The sequence below is a fragment of the Python bivittatus genome, unplaced genomic scaffold (genome assembly GCF_059951505.1).
Source record: "Python bivittatus isolate LINGU-HERP-01145 unplaced genomic scaffold, Pbiv_v1 ctg000560_np1212, whole genome shotgun sequence".
NCBI classification, from domain to species: domain Eukaryota; kingdom Metazoa; phylum Chordata; class Lepidosauria; order Squamata; family Pythonidae; genus Python; species Python bivittatus.
Window position 1 is genome coordinate 836,806 of NW_028277083.1, and position 12,311 is coordinate 849,116.

The window sequence follows — 12,311 nt, forward strand, 5'->3', positions numbered from 1 at the left end:
CAGCTTCTCAGCACTTCTGCTTATTGCAACTAACTCCTTTGACCCGTCCGGATTTACCTAAACGGCACTGCTGTGATTTAGTCTCCCGATTTCCCTTCAAAATGCTGTTTCTTCCATAAAAATCCAGCCCCCCCCTTTTTTTTCTCTTTGCAGTGTCATGGTTGAGGTGAAAACAATGATATTTTGTTCCGTCTTCTGGATTGTGCTCAACAAGTAGCTGCTTAGCAGCCACGGGGAGTTAGGGGGAGGCAAACAAATTAGGCATTTAAGATGTCTTTTCATGTTGTCCTGCAAGCAGAACATCTTTGGACTTTTGCAAAGCCAACACTCAATCTGATAAAAAAAAAGAAAAAAAGGATAGACTCCCAGCCAGTGTCTCGTTCTGTCGAGAGTGGTTTGCCATAGCTGGGCACGGGTTGCAGTGGAGCTGGACCACCAGTTAGACAAAGCGAAGCTGGTGGTTTAGACTGGAAGTTTTCCCCGTCACCTGCTATCCGCGGTCTTATGGTGGAAATGCTGCAGATCACATTGGATGACTTACAGGAACGGACGCTATCTAATCGCCAGCATTTCCCCGACCTTACTGCTTCTGCCTAGTTACGAGTGTGTGTGTGTGTGTGTGTATTGCTATCTCCCCATATACTTTATGCACAGCACCCCCGAATTTTATGCTACCGGGTACCTCGAGATGCTGTGTTTCAATGTGCATAGGAAGCTCGGGTGGCCCTTCTTACCGAGGACAGTCAGTTACCTTTCAGAAGCTTCTGGGAAGGCCAGCACCTCTAGCATTCCTACACGCAGGTCGCTGTGGAGTGCTGTTCCGAGCACGGGATGGCTGTCTGCGCTGACACGATTCATACCTTCCACTGCTCTTCGTAGGGCACAGAGGAATCATGCAGGGTATATGGTTGTGTGAATCGGGGCTGAGGAGTGCACCCGTCCTCTCTTTAGGATAATATGCAGCATTGTGCTTACCGCATTGCTTTCCAGCTCAGCTTCAGTGTCAAGGGAGAGACTGAAACATTGCCGGGATTGAGAGAGAACACTGCATCCTGACAACTGAGTGTGCAAGGCCAGAGCTCAACATAGCTTTCTTTCTCCACTCAGGCTGCAAATTAAGAGAGGAAAACTGCTCTTGTGCCACCCAACGAGAATTCCATCAAAATGCCTAAACTCTTGGAGATGATCTCTTCCTGGTGTAAGAGAGAGAGATGAGCTGGCATTCAGAGTGCCAAAGGGATGGACTTGAACACTTTGTGTATACAAAGCAGCCAAAGGCAGGAGCTGGTTCAGAAGGGTGCTCCAGGAAACCAAGAGGAGCTGCCCCCGGGAAGGCACAAGCAGGCATCTGAGCGGGGAAAGAAGGAACAGGCAAGGATGGTTCCATATTCCTCCACCTGCACGGTGTTGGCATCCAAGTGTCAGCATCACATGGGCAGAACGTTGGTCTAGCATTTTACTCCAGAAGGTGCTGGCCTTCTGATATCTACCCCTATCACACCAGATGGGCCAGTGGTCTGATTCCTAGTGGCAATATCCTTGACTGTCCTGTGGATTCTGGGTGGAAAAAGCTTCATCTTTTGAATTCTGTCTGCCGTGCAGAGCAGGGAGTGAAAAAGAAAAATGTAATCGGGTGCTTCTGGGTTTCCTTCTTTCAGTTTCTCTGCTGATATTCAAGAGGTGACAGAAGATTATGGGTTTGGGGTAGGTTTTTTTGGGTTTCACTGAGGTACAGATGCAAGAGTAATGGTTGGACTCTTTTTTCCATTAATGCAGTATGCCCACATACTTACAACTATTAACTCCAGACCCTTTGTCTAGCAAATTGTGCAAAGGCCTTTGCTTGCTTCACCATTCATCCTTTTGAGAATATTTTCAGCCCAGAGATCTTTCATTGTAAACAGGTCCTTTGTCCTGCACCCTGCAGTCTAAACCTAGAGATTCTTTAATATCGTGTCCCCATAGCCGTTTAGAGCTGGTGGAAAGAGGAAGGGAGAGGAGGAACAACCAAGGTGGGTGGAGAAACTTTGCTAGGGTTGTGCTTCTGCGAAATGTCATCTGGCGTCCAACAGCCTTGCCATTTGGACAATGCAGATCTCTTGCAGTTGCGTGTGCCCGTGGCCAAGTATTCAGAGAACTGTTGCTTGTGGGTGTGTTGTGGCTTGGAAATAACAAAGACTTTCAGAGAAGAATGAGTGCCTGTTCTGAAGGAAAGAGTCTCAGTTCTCCACTTGAACCTAAACAAGCAGATTAGTTTGAGCTTTCAAAAAGCCTGAAGGCATCGTGATTAGGAAAGCCTCAATTATTGGCTGCAGTCTAGAGTGAGAGCATAGCGAGAAAGCCCAGGGAAAGGCAGGAACACAGATCAGATTATGAAAAGGTCTTCCTTCATATCCCCCAACATTTCCACTTGAAATAGGACGTGACTATAACACTCCTCATTATACCAAGGATTTTGGCTTGAATGTCCTGCTCCCTTAGACGTTCTAAGGGTCTTGCTTCGACCTTCGGCATTCTGTTTTTTCACATCTCCTATCTTCCCTTGAAATGGGCTTCTAGAAGTTAGCCATCGGATTATGACACATGTTTTCTGCCCTGTTCAGGGATTCAACTTGCAGAATAGCCTCGCAGCTGTGATTTCCCGCCAGCGTGGCCCATTGGCTATGCTGGCTGTGGATGGCATGATAGAAGTTGAGGCACAAGTTTGGGGAAGGGTGCGAAACACATTCCTAAAACTCTTCTGTCATACCCTACAAGCCCAGTGAGGACATCTAATAAAGATGAGTGATTGGAGATTCAAGAGACATATGATACGCTGCTAAAGAATAGAATTCACCCACTGACAAGGACATCTTTAAAGAGGGGTAGACGAATTCATGGATGATATGGTGTCAGCTAGTCATGCAGGCTGTTTGTTATTTTTAATATCTCTACCAATTCCTTGGTGGTTCTTCCTGTTTGATAAGATATTATGAGGATTATGTAGCATAGCAGCCAATGTCAGGCTCAGGTTGATCCAAAAACAAAGTGCATATGTGGGGAAAACGCTAGGAAGAAATATCATAGCAGCCATTACATTCTGTGAGGGAGAGCACTGCCTGTTGTGTTTCTGAACATACTCCTGTACCTTTGATAACAGTAAAGCTGCAGACTGAACAGAAGTACCCAGCCTTGCCAACTCTTACACTTTTAACACCAGTTTGAGATGAACAACTCACACATCTTAGTAGTAGGTGTGCTATTTAACATATTTATAATATACTCGTGATGTAGTCTGGAGTCATGGTGAGCAGAGAAGTAACTAAGTATTTGGAAAATCTGCGCTGTGAAGAGTTCCAGAGGATCTCTAAAGCGGGGGAATGGGGAACCGGGTAGGACAGGGAAGACCCAACTTGGCAGTTGTCTGGGTGAAAGGAATCTAGTCTGAGCCAGCACTGGGGGCAGCTGCTGAAAAGGCCACCGGTGCATTAACGGGCGGAGAGTCCAGGTCACAGACAGTAGTTCTTCCACTGCGCTCTGCCCTGGTCATAACTCCCTCGGAGGACTGCCCGGTGATGGGCATCCTAGTTCAGAATGGACAGTGATGAATTGGAGGAAGTTCGTGGTTACCAGGAAGGTGAAGAGTGTAGAAGCTATGAGGAGGAATGGCTAAAGCTTGGCAGGACCAGGACTTGGAAGGGAGACTGCACAACATCCCAGGGCAGGGCTGGAGGCTAGATGGGGAAGGAGAAGAAACGTTCTGGAAGGAGGCAATCCTCGCTGTTGCCAAGAAAATTGTCTTGAAGTGAATCACCACGAGTTGAGCTCAGCTGGAGGACGCTGTTGTCGCATTATGTCCGATACCACGGTGTTTGGAGGTTGAAAGGCAGCGACTGAATGTTTCAGTACCCCCCCCCCCCGCCGGCTAGGGAAGGCTCTTTCTAGAACCCACTGGGTGCATCACCGACTTTATTACGTTTTCCCAAATGGTTAGGAATTGCCCCGTAGTTTAATGCTGCTTCATTACTTTTTGCTTGTCTTCGTTGAATGGTTCAGCAGTTGACCTTTTCATCATGGCTTCTTGGGGTTTCATTAAACATTTTAATTGTGGTGTTAGCTGCTTTGCAACTTTCATCTGTGCAGTGAAATAGGGAGCAGAAATATTTAACTAAATTAGCTTCTACCTTTTGTTTACCACACTAATGTAAGGGATTTTTCTTTTAATTGAAAAAGTTGGCAACCTTAAGGAACAAACACACAAAGGAAAGCTAATTATACACGCCCCAAAATGCTGCAAGCCGCGTAGCTTTCCTTACTAAAAGTAGACACCAAAATATTCCAGTGTGCTTGGCGAATGATTGCAAAAGCGACAGCTGCCATGAAAATATGAATAATAAGAACTTGGGAATAGCATTTAGGAAGAACAGAATGACCTTGATTTATTTTTACACCTCCCTCTTTAGTAACTCAAGAACAGCGAGTTCGCTTTTAATAAACTGGGGGCCCTGCCTCCTCGATGGGTCCTGCTTGGAATTGCAGAAATGGTCCCTTCGTGTTCTCCCCAGAGATTCGGACATTGTACTGTGCTGTGTACTCTGGTCGGAGACCAGCACCCCGTGTCTGCAACCTGTGATCAAGAGATGAGTAGCCATACAGGTTACTGATAGAGAGATGCCCTAAAGCTGGTTCTGTTGCAGGAATCGCATTAATGAGAAGAGAAAGTTTCACCAACTCCTTTGTGGTTTGCCTAGAAGGAAGGGTGGAGCCCACTTTGGAAGGTGAGGCAAATTCTTTCTCCACCTCCCTAATTTTGTTCAAAAGAAAAAAAAAGGGAGCACTGTAGCAGAACAAGCATATTCAGTGGAATGATTCTTGATGATTAATTAAGAACTGTCTCTGTTCCCAGTTGCTTCGGTGAGGGTTTTTGTGAATGCTTCCTGAAACTTAAAATCCTGTAGAAGACTTAAAAAGCAAACGAGAGGAGGCAGACCTTCTGCATGCAAAGCAGGACTCTGTCAGCAAGCTGGAAACTGCTTTGGAAAGGGTCTCTGTTTGGCCACCTCCCTCCCCCAAATATTCAAATGGGGTTGAAAAATAAAGGTTCCTCTACTGGTTTGTAACGTGAGTTTGCATGATTAGTCTTATTGTTAATGCAAAAGTGTGGCTTTTCCAGTCATAGAATCCTGTGTGTGGAAGCCTCTTTCTCAACACGACAGCCTCAGCCCGTAGGCCGGTGCGTCTGCGAGGTGGGGTGAGTGAGAAGCAGGGGGTGGGGCGGCTGGCAAGGGGGATACCCGTTGATGGAGGGCCTAAGTGTGGGGTCTTTATTTAGCCTGCCGGGTTGCTGGAGCAGCACCTCCCTGACACACCCAGCTTCGAGCCAGAGGAGGAGGAGGAGGAGGAGGAGGAGGAGGAGGACACACTGAGGCACCACCACGCCTTCCTTACACCTGGAGGGACTGCCAGTGCCCTCAAGAAAACCTGTTTCTGCCCTCGCCAAGCAGGTTTGGGCCTCTGGAAGAGAATGCGATGAGTCAGCCAAGTAATCATGGAGTGTCAGGTTGATATGTGGGCTTCCAAGTCAGCTTGGGAGCTCTGGAATATTGCTTAAGCCAACACAACCAGCATCCTATAAGAAGAGCCAGGACTGCTGCAGTGATTCGAAAGGCTGAAATCAGCGCAAGACTACAGAATCTGTTGGCCGAAGCCCTCAGTGTCTCCATGCTGGAGATAAACGGTCTTTGTCAACAGGCAGTTGCTTTGGGCAGCTTGTCCAAGCAGAGACAAACTTCGGGTGCAGATTCCTCACTTTGCATGCAGGAAATCCCGATCCGGCCCCTAACACCTCCAAGTAGAGTTGTGTGAAACTCAGCTGGATCCTGACTCAGGAGGTGCCATCTTGGCTCAGTGGCAGAGCTTCTCCTTTGCAGCCGGCAGATTTCATGTTCAGACTTTGCTTCCTAGTATCTCCCAGGTGAAAACTGGGACATGCTTCTAACACCCTCTCTTAGAGTAAGGATGACTGTCGTGCCAGCAGTCTGTGATTGAGGTTTTGCCCTCGGCCTCCATTGTGCATCATCTGCTTGCCATTGATCTAGAACCCAGAAGGGGATTCGTTCTTTTGATTAGCGTGATGGTGCGGGGTGGACAAACTGCTGCTTGTGGACATCACCGCTTTCGTAGATGCCTCCCTTGGCGTTCACCAGCCCTTTTGCTCCGTGCCCGTTTGTTTGTTTGCTTTTAAAGCCGGCATGTTGCCAAAGCAGAGCACCAGCCTCTGGCTTCACCTTTACTTCTCTTTGCCTCTGGGTAAGGAGAAAGGCTTGGTGGCTGCAGGAAAGATAAAGGCAAGACAGGGCGGTAGAGGATAACTGGGGGGCGACTGAACACTCTGCTTTCTGACTGATGAGTCTTTTGCCCCTGAACAAATGAGAGGCCCTCCTATGAAAGCCACACTTGTGAGAACACCCGCAATGCGCCCTTAAGAATGCATCCCTTTGCCCAAAGAGTGGAAAAATAATCATTCTCACAGTTCCCCAGTTAGTCGCCATCCAGATCATCCTTCTCATTTCCAACCCATCTGGCAATGAACACAGTCACTGTGGGCCAGCACAACTTTAGAGGAATTGTGGAACTGACGTCCAACACACCTGGAGGCCGGAGAAGGCGGAGTTAGGTTAACTTTCCCAGAGAATGAATGGGTGGGTTGCCATTCCCACCATGCCACGCCCAAACCTTTTATGCCACCCAAAATACATTTTCTGCCATGCAGAAAATAAATCCACTGCGCCCTCTTCCTCTCCCACCACCGTCTGAATCAGCCACACCCAAATCGTTCATTGCCTTTCTTTTCTCGGATTAATCCTTCTGCCCCAGCCCAGACATGTCTCTGTTGATTTCTAGCTTGCTTCTGCATTGAACATGTTCCTTGGCATGCTCCGGAATAAACAACACAGAGCCCAGGACATGCCAAAAAAGAAAGAAAAGAAAAGAAAGGACTTGATAAAGGAAAAAAATGATTGGGTAAAGTTAAGCAACAGCAGGTTGCCTACAAATCCTTCCGCACCCCACAAGAGATGACAAAAGAGCAGAGACTGGATGTGCTAATGCGCGCATCCAATGCTAGAAATAGTCACTGTAATTTAAACACACTTCATTCAACACAGTTGTTGTCTATGGCAAGCTACAGTCAATGCCAATTTCAACATTCTGGTTTTGCCCATGGAAGTCCTAATCAGATCATTTTGTACTCCATTCAGAGAATGCTTCCCTGTGGGTGAGCCCCACATTTGCTAAGAAAGGCGGGGATAGCCCAGCATTAAATTGCATCCATGGATTATTTGTAGAAAAAGAGAACGTATTCCCAGTATTGCTGTGAAGATGCTGGATAAGCTTTCAAAACATTGGGTTGTTGCACGTTCCTTTTCTACGGGGGGTGGGGGGGAAGCAAAGTTAGTTTTCTGTTTTATTTTTAGATTTGTGTCTTGCTGCAAACAGAACAAACAGTAATGTTGTGGTTAATTGTTTTAAAGACCCTTCTGTCTCCTTTATGTAATATTTTTACCCTGCAGCACTGATGTCTAGGTAAATTGGAGAAATGTCTCCATCTTCCTCTGGAGAGGAAGAATTTGGGTGGATGGTGAGACGATTGGTCTTACAACTGTTTTGGTGTGTGGCATGTTGACCTGCAAGGACGAACTAGAACAGGCCGGGACATTTGGGCCAAATTCCCAGGATCGGGAGGTTTGCAGGTGGGGCTGGCCTTCACGCTCCTGAGAAAGAGCTCCACGCCTTAGGATGTCCTAAACAAGCCATTATCTGCTCCGTCCTCAGCTGACAGAAAGGCTCCGCTTTTTCGAGCCACCTGCCTTTCTGATGTGATCAGACATGCCCCAACAGCACTCTTCCTCCCTTCCCACCCAACCGGGAGCTGGCAAAGGAGAGAAGGAGCTTGCTCTTCGCCGGTTGTGGCCCCAACCGCAGGATGCTGGTTGCTTTGCAGGCGTGATCAGCCCGCCAGACCTGGGTGGGAGAAAGCTGGACAGCCCTTCAAGGCAGCACTGAGCTCGCCCTTCCTTGTCTCTTGCCTGCCGTGAGTGGTTGTCTGGATTTCCCCGACCCAGAGATGGTGGGTATATGGTTTGGGACCATGCAGGAAGAGAGCAAAACGCTCCACTTCAGCTAGCTTTCCCCAGCCCAGCGTCCTGCAAGTGCGGTGGGCTACACACCCCTTGTCCACAGCAAGCACAACAGCACCAAGCCAAGGAAAGGGATTCCCGGTGGCGCCCATCTTCCCTTCGAGGCCAGCCAGGTGCTTCTGGAAAGGGTCTCAGGCCAGGTCAGAAGCTGGAGAGCTCCCACTGGTCACAGGGACCGTAGACAACAATAGAAAGCCCACATGGAGAGTGGGCTTGGCTAACCTCAGTCGCGCTGCCAGATATTCCAGTAAGCCTCGGCTCGGTCCTTGAACTTCACCTGCTGCCGAAGCCTCGAGTCGCACACTGTGTTGGGAAGCCCAGAGAGAGGACTGCAGAGATAGCGCTGCATATGTCCCATTGTGTTTTCTTGCTTTTGTTGAGGATACACTCTCGAAGGATTTTGCAAATTGATGCATATTGGACCAGATTTGGTTTTAATGTTATTTGGCCTCTGTTTGTTCTATTCTTTTGAAGAGGGAGAGGGAGGCAGAGAACTTTGCTGCGTCTGAGTTAATTTTAATGTCTCCTGTTTTGCTTCATCTTGCTGGAATGTGAGTGACCATTTGCAAATAAACTGTAGCTGTTCCGATCCGTGGGCAGGATAACTCAGGGGTCAGCAGCTTCCTCCTCCAGGGAGCCAGGTTCGTGGAAGGGGCCCTGTGGTGTGCCCGGGGTGGCACATAGGTAGCGGGTGGAGTTGGGGGAGGCGTTTTGGTGCCTGGGATCCTGACATGCGGCCGTGCTGAGATTGCGTGTGGGCAGAAGGCCCAGCAGGCCAGGGTCTGATCTGACACGCAGTCGCTTTCAGTGTTTGTGGCTCCTGATGGTGGTGTGTAATGTGCACAAGCACACCTTGCTTAGGTGTTCAGAACCCCGCCACCATTCCCAGCTACCCGTGTTTTGCAGACTTTTGATTGTTAAGCGGATCCAGCAAATCCATCACCAATGCTTGGGAAGTTTCTGCTGGACTATCCACAGGGGATATGTAGCCTTTTGGCAAACTCTGGGCAGGCTCCCTCCATGCCTCCTTCTTTTCCCCTCCTCCCAATGAGTTCTCAAGAAGCAAAGAAGATGCTCTGGCTTTGGACTCACCCAGGCCCCAACGGCAGAATGAATCAGCTTTGGTCCTGCATCCCCTTGGCTTGGCTTGGCTTGGCTTGGCTTGGCTTGGCTTGGCTTGGCTTGGCTTGGCTTGGCTTGGCTTGGCTTGGCTGTCCGTCTTTCTTTCTTTCTTTCTTTCTTTCTTTCTTTCTTTCTTTCTTTCTTTCTTTCTTTCTTTCTTTCTTTCTTTCTCTCTCTCTCTCTCTCTCTTTCTTTCATTTATATTTATATTTATATTTATATATATATATATATTTATATTTATATTTATATTTATATTTATATTTTTCAAATTTAGTCACCGCCCATCTCGCTTTCCTGCCTGAGTGAGAGAAATCAACCAGTGCACACAGAATCGAGCTCAGCATCCTATTTTCTGCTTTTGAAACCAGGAATTTGTCTCTTTTCAAGAATGTGTGTGCAGTTAGGGAGAAAGGGTTCAGCACGTGTGATCCCAAATGTGCGTGTTGGTGCGTGTGTGCACATTAAATTGCATAATCGTACGCTCTCCCTTCCTTTTGGCTCAGTGGCCTGAAGAGTTCTCCTCTTTGACAAACGCAGATAGATGGAGGTCTTGGGCTCTGACTGCCTTATTTAACGTGGCCCATTCTGACTTAGCTAAGGTCACCTCCTGGTTTAGGGTGCTTCCTTTCTGCTTCAAGAGCTTCGGGGTGTGTCCTTGTAAAATGGGGGACTCTTTTTCAGTCCAGGCACCCTTGGTGGCCAGACTTCTTGCAGCTTTGATCCAGCCACATCGTGCCCTCCTGATCTACTTGTGAAAATTTCGAGTTCTTCCCCAGGAGCTGGAGGGGGGCCTGCCAACCGGGGCGTCTCAGAGTTTCAGCCCTGTCCATGCAGCTTCCTTGGCAGACAGGATTTCCCACTGCTGAGTTTCATTCTGAAGTTCCTTGTCTTTCGTGGGTGGGTCTCCGTCATACCCGCAGCTGCAGCGGCTCTAACCCCACCATCCAGTACTCTCATTTTCTCCTCTCCTCCTTTCATCGTTATTACTCTCAAGGTCACTGCATCTCCTTCCCACCTCATCAAGGTGATAATTTCCTGACATTTGTGTATCAGCTAATTATTATTTTTTCCTTTTGGAAAAAGCCAGAAAAACTGTCAGACATGGAAATATTTAAAGAGTGGAAGCTACCTGGGGCAAAAATCTATCTCCTTAGGCTCTATAGCAGTGTTTCTCAACCTCAGCAACTTTAAGATGGGCGGACTCAACTTCCAGAACTCTGGGGGTTGAATTCCATGCATGCTGGCTGGGGAATTCTGGGAGTTGAAGTCCACCCATCTTAAAGTTGCTGAGGTTGAGAAACACTACTCTCTCTGTAGGCACCACTGATGATGCTACGATATTGTAGGTGGCAGTGTCTTGTCTATCCAGAATGGACAGTAGCCAAGGATTAAATGCTGTATAAACCAGGACCAGGTCAAGCAGCGTCTCTGTGTGTGCATGTCAGCTGCCGCCTTTTAAAGAGACCTGAAGTGAGACTCTTTATTTTGACAACTGCAAAGCACGCAGGCAGGGGAATGATTGCATTATTTTCCAGTGTCGTACCTGGAGGACATCCAACTGGTGAGAGCAGCCATGGACAGTGTTCTCCTTGGCACGGAGGTGAAGTTGCCCAAAGATCTGCCCATAAGGTTTATTTACGAGGGGCTTCCGTCTGCAGGGAAGAAAAGGGTGCCAGAGCAAGGATGACCCCCGAACATCAGATAACAGGGTTGCCATCCAGAGCAGCAACGGTATTCACAGGAGCATCAGAGCATATCTTGAGGCTGAGGTCACGGCTGGGGCTATGCTTTGGCTTTGTCTGTTCCAGTAATAATATTTCCAGAGGTGGCTCCCTCCAGCATATCTTGGCTGAGCTGCTTGTTGGAGGGTTTGATGGACCTTAAAAATCCTTTGCAGGATTGGTCATTTTCTTGGCATCCAAGAACACAAGAAAAGAGACCTTTGGGATAATACGAGGAACTTCGCCTGTGATCAGGTAAACTTTGGCAAAAGGCTTAGATACGTTCCGAGAAAGGGAGATGGATGTGCTTTGGCCCGAGGCCTATGTTAGACACGCTGCAGAGAAGGCGGCCCTGCCACCTTGCAGGGTTTGGCCCTTGCTGAAAGCAGCATCTGCCCCAGCCTGGTGCCTCCAGATCCCCCCATCATGGTGAAGCAGAACGGGGACCTAATGGTTCCGGGGGTCATTTGACAGACTTGGCAGCAGCGTTGCGGGGACAAACCCTCTGTTTATAGGCACGCAGAGTGAGACGTTTCTCATTGGCCAGTAATCTGCTTGGCCTCAGAATCTCTCTCCTGCTCTCTTGGGAGGCAGCCCCTCTTCTCACACACACGGCCAGCTGATTTTTTTAAGACTCGCTCTGCTTGCAAAGCCAGCCGGACCGTCCGTCCGAGAGCCTCTGGGCCTGCTCTGAGACAAAGCCGTGCAGCAGCCTTAGGCCACTCAGATCAAGCCTTCTGAAAAGGCACCAGATTGTTCCTTTCGGATTCATTATGTGTTTTTACTGCCAGGGAGGTGGAGAAACACTTGTGGAAATTTCTACCTCGGGTGCCAAAATAACTTGGCCATCTTTTAGTACCCCGCAGCTAGACTGGCGGGCGGGGCCATCCTTTGCTGCTCTGTTTCCCCGCAGCGAAACGTCTTGCGCTGGCACCAAGTCATGTGGGTCCCCCCTTGCCCCCCCCTGGTAAAGAGGGAAGACGAGCCTGTAGGGGTCACCCAGAATGTCCAGCCAGTTGAAGGGGCTGCAGAATCCCCTCTTATCCTGGTTCCAGTTGCACTTTTAGTGACCTGTCTCAAAATGCACCTGCAGACCGTTGATCCCAAACTCCCTCCCAGCCATCAAAAGCTGTTAAGGAAATGACTTTGATGGTTAACCCCCCCCAAAAGTTTTTGTTACAGTAAGTACTGAAAAACAATTCTAATGCTTTGGGTTTTGCTCTTTTTAAACTGCCTCATGCATCCAGTTGATCCCACTCATGGGCCAAGATTCTGGGCTGGTTCCAGA